Below are 6,000 nucleotides of genomic sequence, written 5' to 3' on the forward strand. Positions count from 1 at the left end.
GGAAATATTTCTTTGAACAATGATGAAGCGAACATTATGGCTTATTGTTGAAACTAGCAAATTTTGTTTAGATCCAAATGCTCCAATTCTGGATATATTAACTCCTCACAGCCTCCTCCTGTTTCATTCTTTGCCTGCTTATGTGAAAAATGTTTTAGCAAATGTTTGCTGAAATTCTGTGATGAAAAGGACTTCTTGAATCAAATAAGTAATTAACAATCTGGGGAAGGCTGCATTGTACCACCCAGATGGTTCCTGAAGGAAGGACCTGCTGAAAATAACATGATCAGCAAAGGCCCATTCGCTCCTTTAGTGATGGAGAGCTGTCCCGCCCATGGTCAGGCAAAGCCTGAATGTCGCTGCTCACCCAATGACTGTCACTGCTGGGGTGACCAGTGATCCTCATTCCTGTCCTCCCAGTGAGGCTTTGTCTTGTTAATACCCTAGCTGATTTCTCCCTCTGCCCATTTTGGAGGGGTTGATCCCAAATAAACATCGTTCACCCTAAACTATCTCAGCATCTTCTTCTGGAGAACCCAACTTGTGACACAGACTGCTGAAGGGCTACCAGCTGATCAGAATACACATGGTTAAAGTGCAAATTTAAATAGAACTTGCTCTATATGAGAGGACACACAGAAGAGTCCTCTGCTAAAGTTTGTTCTGGAATGCAGACTAGAGATTCTTAATGTTACTTCAAAATTTTTGACTGCTTTTTCTTCTACATTTGCACTTCACAAACCAAGGTACTGGAATATATTTTTTAAAAAACAAGTCTAGCAAAGGAAACTTTTTCCTTCCTATATTCCAAGGGAGGAAAGGAAATTAATTAGTTGATTAATTTCATATAGCCCATGGCTGTCAAATACAGATATACCATTTATTGCTGTATCTCCTCATTTTCTTTATACAGAAAGAAAAAAAAAAAAACAAACCTTCTTGGGCCCATAGATGTTGATGAGAATCATTTTTACTTAGATCTGTCCTTTAGTTTCATACCATATAATGACTGTCTATGAAAATACAAGACAAAAGAAATGTCTTTCAGTATCTCTTTACCATGACTGTAAACATCCATCCAAATAATCTTTTTAAATATATATATATATATATATTTTTTTTAATTAGAGAGCGTGTGCACATGCTTTTGTGCATGGAGGAGGTGCAGAGGGAGAAGCAAACTCCCCGCTGAGGAGGGAGCCTGTTGTGGGACTCGATCCCCAGACCCTGAGATCATGACCTGAGCCAAGGACATACACTTAACCGACTGAACCACCTGTGTGTCCCCTTCCCCCATCCACATAATCTTATATGATGGTTCCTCTTGGAATTATAACCACTGAAGCCTAGTGTGATTGTTTAGTAAAATAACAAATCCAGTTTACATCCTATATTTCTGAAGACTATAGCTGGGCCATTTTAATATAGAGCTGAGAATTATAGCTATGTTATTAGATAGCAGACACTACGAAACCTCTCCTTTGTGAAGATATCTCTGGTTTTGTCTGCCCTAAGGGCTGGCACTTATCCCTAATGGTCTAGTTCTTCAGATTATAAATAGTGTTTTGTGTATGTTACGTTTAGATATTATATATATTGTTTAGTGTATATTATGGTCACTTGTTATTATAAGTATCCTACATGAATTATCTCAATATGGCCCCAAAACAAACTTATAAAGAGAACTTTTTTTTTCATGGTCATCCCCTTTCACTGAGGAGGAAACTGAGGCCCAGAGATATCCCCAATAATGTGTCCAAAGTCAGTGTTAGTACAGATACAACAGGGATTTATACACAAGTGGTCTCTTATTCACTGGGTTTTACAGTTAATATTTAAGATACTGGATTCCAGGAGACCTCCAGTAAAGAGTAAATACCAGACAAAAAGACAACTCTCTCAATTATCAGTTGTGTTAAATGCTTGTCGTTTATTTACTAAGAAATTGATACACCTGTTAGAATTAATCCTGTCAATTTCTCTTAGCATTGTCTTGGGAGATAGGGTCCTAGTAAAATAGTCTATAATTAGGGGGAGTGAAGAGTGGAGAGGGATGGATCTTGAACAGGAATTGCTGTTTTGAAAGGGCAGTTTGGATGGGGAGTCACACTAGTGAGTTCCTTGGGACCAGGGGACAGAAGCATAAAGACAGCAGGCATCTTGTGACTTGGGGCTGGCATCTGGTGCATAGAAAGAGAAAGTAATAAGTTGCCAAGGAATGATCTTCCCTTTGGCCAGTCTTTTCCAACACTGTTTTAATTTCTCTCCATAACACAGTGACAGTGTGCTAATCTACTCTGAATTTTCAAATGGATTCAAATATGTTTGAAAATCTAAAGCCATAGAAAAAATGTTTATCTACAAAATTAATGCAAAAAAAATTTGATTTGCTTACAAGATGATAGAAACTTGGGCATGCCATGGTTAATACTTAGGTAACTAGAGGTGATCTCAAGGGATTTAGTTTCTAATCAAAATTCAAAATGCAAGCTCTATGGATTTTTGTGTGTGTTCTCTTATTCAATATATATTCTTTTATGAGCCATTTCTGTAATTCTTTTTGAGTCCCAGCACTAGATGAGTCACACATTTTACTAAGAGTTTTAATTTTTCAACACACTGTATCCTTGATAAAAATCGAAAGTATGATTTTTTTTTCCCCTTCTGTAATCAAATAAAACCGAATTCAAAGGCTCTTCTAGAATGGGCTTTCATATCTCAGATCATCACTTATCTATCCTACTCAGTTCCAGTTCTGTTTTCCTCAAAACATTGTGATTGGGCAAGTCTTGTAATAACTAGCTTTGTGAAGGGTGGAACTTTTTGCATGGGCCGATTACAATGTTTATGTAAATTACTTCAAAATTTGGCAAATCCCTTTCTAGAGACAGGGACTCTTCCTGTTATTATTCTGCGCAAATCGGCTCGACTCTCTGATCTTTGTATTATAAAAACAAAATGCCTTTACTGAATCCTGACATGTCATGAATTTGACAGTGCTAAATTGCTTCTCAAAAGCAGCAAATGTTCCAGCCTGCCTTCTTCTTCAGAAAAAAAAAAAAAATAAATAAATAAATAAAAACCCTGTTCTAATTTCTTAACCACTGAAAAAGAGCAAAGCTCACATCAAGCGTGACTCATGATAACAAATCCAACACTTTTCTGTCTCCTCCCCTTGTCCCTTTAAAAATTGATCATGTACTCAGTTGCCTTCTGACTCGTTCGAAGTATCCTAAAATTCTTAAGCAAGAGAGGAAGGAGTGTTTGGCTCAGTTCTTGAGGATGATTCAGTCAACCACTCTAAGAATGGGGGAAGACTGGCCAGCACTGGAAAGTACAATGGTATTGCCGTGTATATACTGGTCATCTCCCACCATTTATTTCTATATCACCAGTTAGCTCTAAAATTAGCAACTGTTAAGAAACAAACAAACAAACAAAGCCCCTCATTAGGTTTAGACAACCAGTTACTGTTCTAAGCTCCAGGTCTCTAGAAATGCAAATTTCTGTGGCAAAGAGTCAAACAACCTTCCCTCCCTCCCCTTCTTCAGCTCTTCTATCCAGAAGTCCTGACAGCTGTTCCCATGAACAGCTGCTTTTCTACTCCCAATCATGGAAATGGTATGATGGTTTCAGAATAAAATTATGGGTATGCCTCCCACAGTTCTGGGATGGGTGGATGGTAATCCCGATAGGTAACCAAACCTATTTCAAAGGTCTGTCTTCTATTGCAAACAGGAATTGTTGTTGTATCTGACCTTTGATCAGAAAGCTGGGTATAGCACATGAATATGCTCTTTCCATTTTAACAACAGATCAGCCTCCCTTTTATTTTGATGTGGAATTAACACAATTCCAATATTGAAAATTCAACCAGTTCTTACTGAGTTTTTACTGTATGCCAGATACTAGGCTAGGTTCTGTTGATAAATACAGAGGTAAGTAAGGCATGTTCCCAACTTGAGTCTCCATGGATGACCCTTCTAAATTACCTGGACCCATCTAAAAGGTTCTATGCAAGGACAGGACTTAGTCTTTGGTGTAGAGGGAGGCATTTATCATGTCTAAAGGCCCTTTTGGTTGTCACGACTAGGGAGGGTACTAGTACTACTGTTATCTAGATGGTAGAGATCAGAGATACTGCTAAGCATCGTATAATCACAGGACAGCTCCCCATAACAAAGAATGATCTGGCCCAACAGGTCAGTAGTGGTGAGGCTGAGAAAATCCGGCATAGAAGAACTCCATAAACTAGGAGTGGAGATTAGAAAAGACTATCTGGCATTTCTCCAAATAAGGTTGTTCTTTTAAAAGAATAAAAACTTGTATTTATTTTAGTAGACAGGAGAGAGGACAAGTTGGTCAGGGTAGCTCTGAGTAAAATTGAGAAGTCTTTGTGTGTAGAACAATGCTAAAGGGTCTTACCCTCTTTTAGAGATGGCAGTGGTTGCAGATGAAAGATACTGCCATACTGGTCTTTAAGATAACAATAGTAATGGCACCAACCCCAACAACAAATCTTTGTGTACTTAGGAGCTAAGCACTGTTCTAAAGACTTCTCATATTAAATTTGCAACTACATTATCGAAGTGGATACCGTTATTCTGCATGTTTTAGAGATGAGAAAGCTCAGGAGAGTAGTTAATCAATGGTCTCATGGTCACTCAGGGTGTATGTGGTAGAGCCTTGATTAAAATCCAAGTGGTAGAAGCACCTGGGTAGCTCAGTTGGTTAAGCATCTGCCTTTGGTTCAGGTCATAATTCCAGGGTCCTGGGATAGAGCACCACATCTGGCTCTCTACTCAGCAGGAAGCCTGCTTTTCCCTCTCCCACTCCCCCTACTTGTGTTCCCTCTCTCACTGTGTTTCTCTCTGTCAAATAAATAAATAAAATCTTTAAAAACAAAACAAAATGAAACAAAACAAACAGAATAAAATCAGTGGTGTGGATTTGGGGTCTTTTTCTTAACTACAAACGAATAAACTGCCTCTTCCTGTATGCACCGTCTACATTTTACTCCATCTCAGCTACATTCTAGGTAGGTGGGCTTGGGCAAGTTATTTTCTCCGTGCTTTACCTTTGTCTTCTGTAAGGTGGCTCTCCTATTTGATTTTGGTTGTGGGAGGGTTTAACTGAGTTAATGAATGGAAGACATTTAGAACAACAACAACAAAAAAGTTCTCAATCCATTTTACCCATAACAATGACAATGATTCTTCTCTGGGGCATTTGTGTTTTAGGATGGAGGGGGCATTGTGTGGAGAGCATGCACAACTTTTGGAGTCCAGCAGCGCTGGTCTGCATCCTTTCACTACTTGTAGTTAGCTACTCAACTTTGATTAAGTTAAGAAACTCTTTGGTCCTTGTTTTTCTTTTAAAAATAATGTTACTAAATGGAAATAATCCTTCAGAAAAAAATAAATGTAAAATATTTTGTAGAAATGCATAGTTCAGTATCTAAAAGAAAAATAAATCAACAGAAATAAAATCTTAAACACTGGGAGCCTTCAGGGGAATCCTAATTTCATGTTAGCTTCTCTACTATCATCTGATCATGCCATTCAAGTGTATTTCATCCTTTTGTAAAATCATCTCTGGTATGAGAAGATTGTCTTCTATGCTTAGGTAGCCAGCATAGGTCACTAAGAAGTTTTGCATGCTTATGGTAAATCCAGTGTGTGCATGTGTGTGTGTGTGTGTGCATCCGAGCACACACAGACATACATATGAACAGACATGTGCCCATAGAAAACCAAAGAGGACAAAGACATGGCCTACCTTGCCTACTTGTCTACCTTGTCCTCTTAACAGGTGGTCTAGGAGAGGGCATGATAGAAAGAGCTGGGGGCCATGAAAAGCTGATTCTGAAGAATGGTTTGACAGCACATGAGCTAACAGGGGATACAGGTAGTATGGTTGGAAACCAGAAGTATATAAACATTATCCACAGCTTTTATCAATGAAAATGTCCATTACCTGGCTTTTGTTCTGTCTTAGATA

This window comes from Mustela erminea, chromosome 18 (genome assembly GCF_009829155.1).
Source record: "Mustela erminea isolate mMusErm1 chromosome 18, mMusErm1.Pri, whole genome shotgun sequence".
Taxonomy (NCBI): domain Eukaryota; kingdom Metazoa; phylum Chordata; class Mammalia; order Carnivora; family Mustelidae; genus Mustela; species Mustela erminea.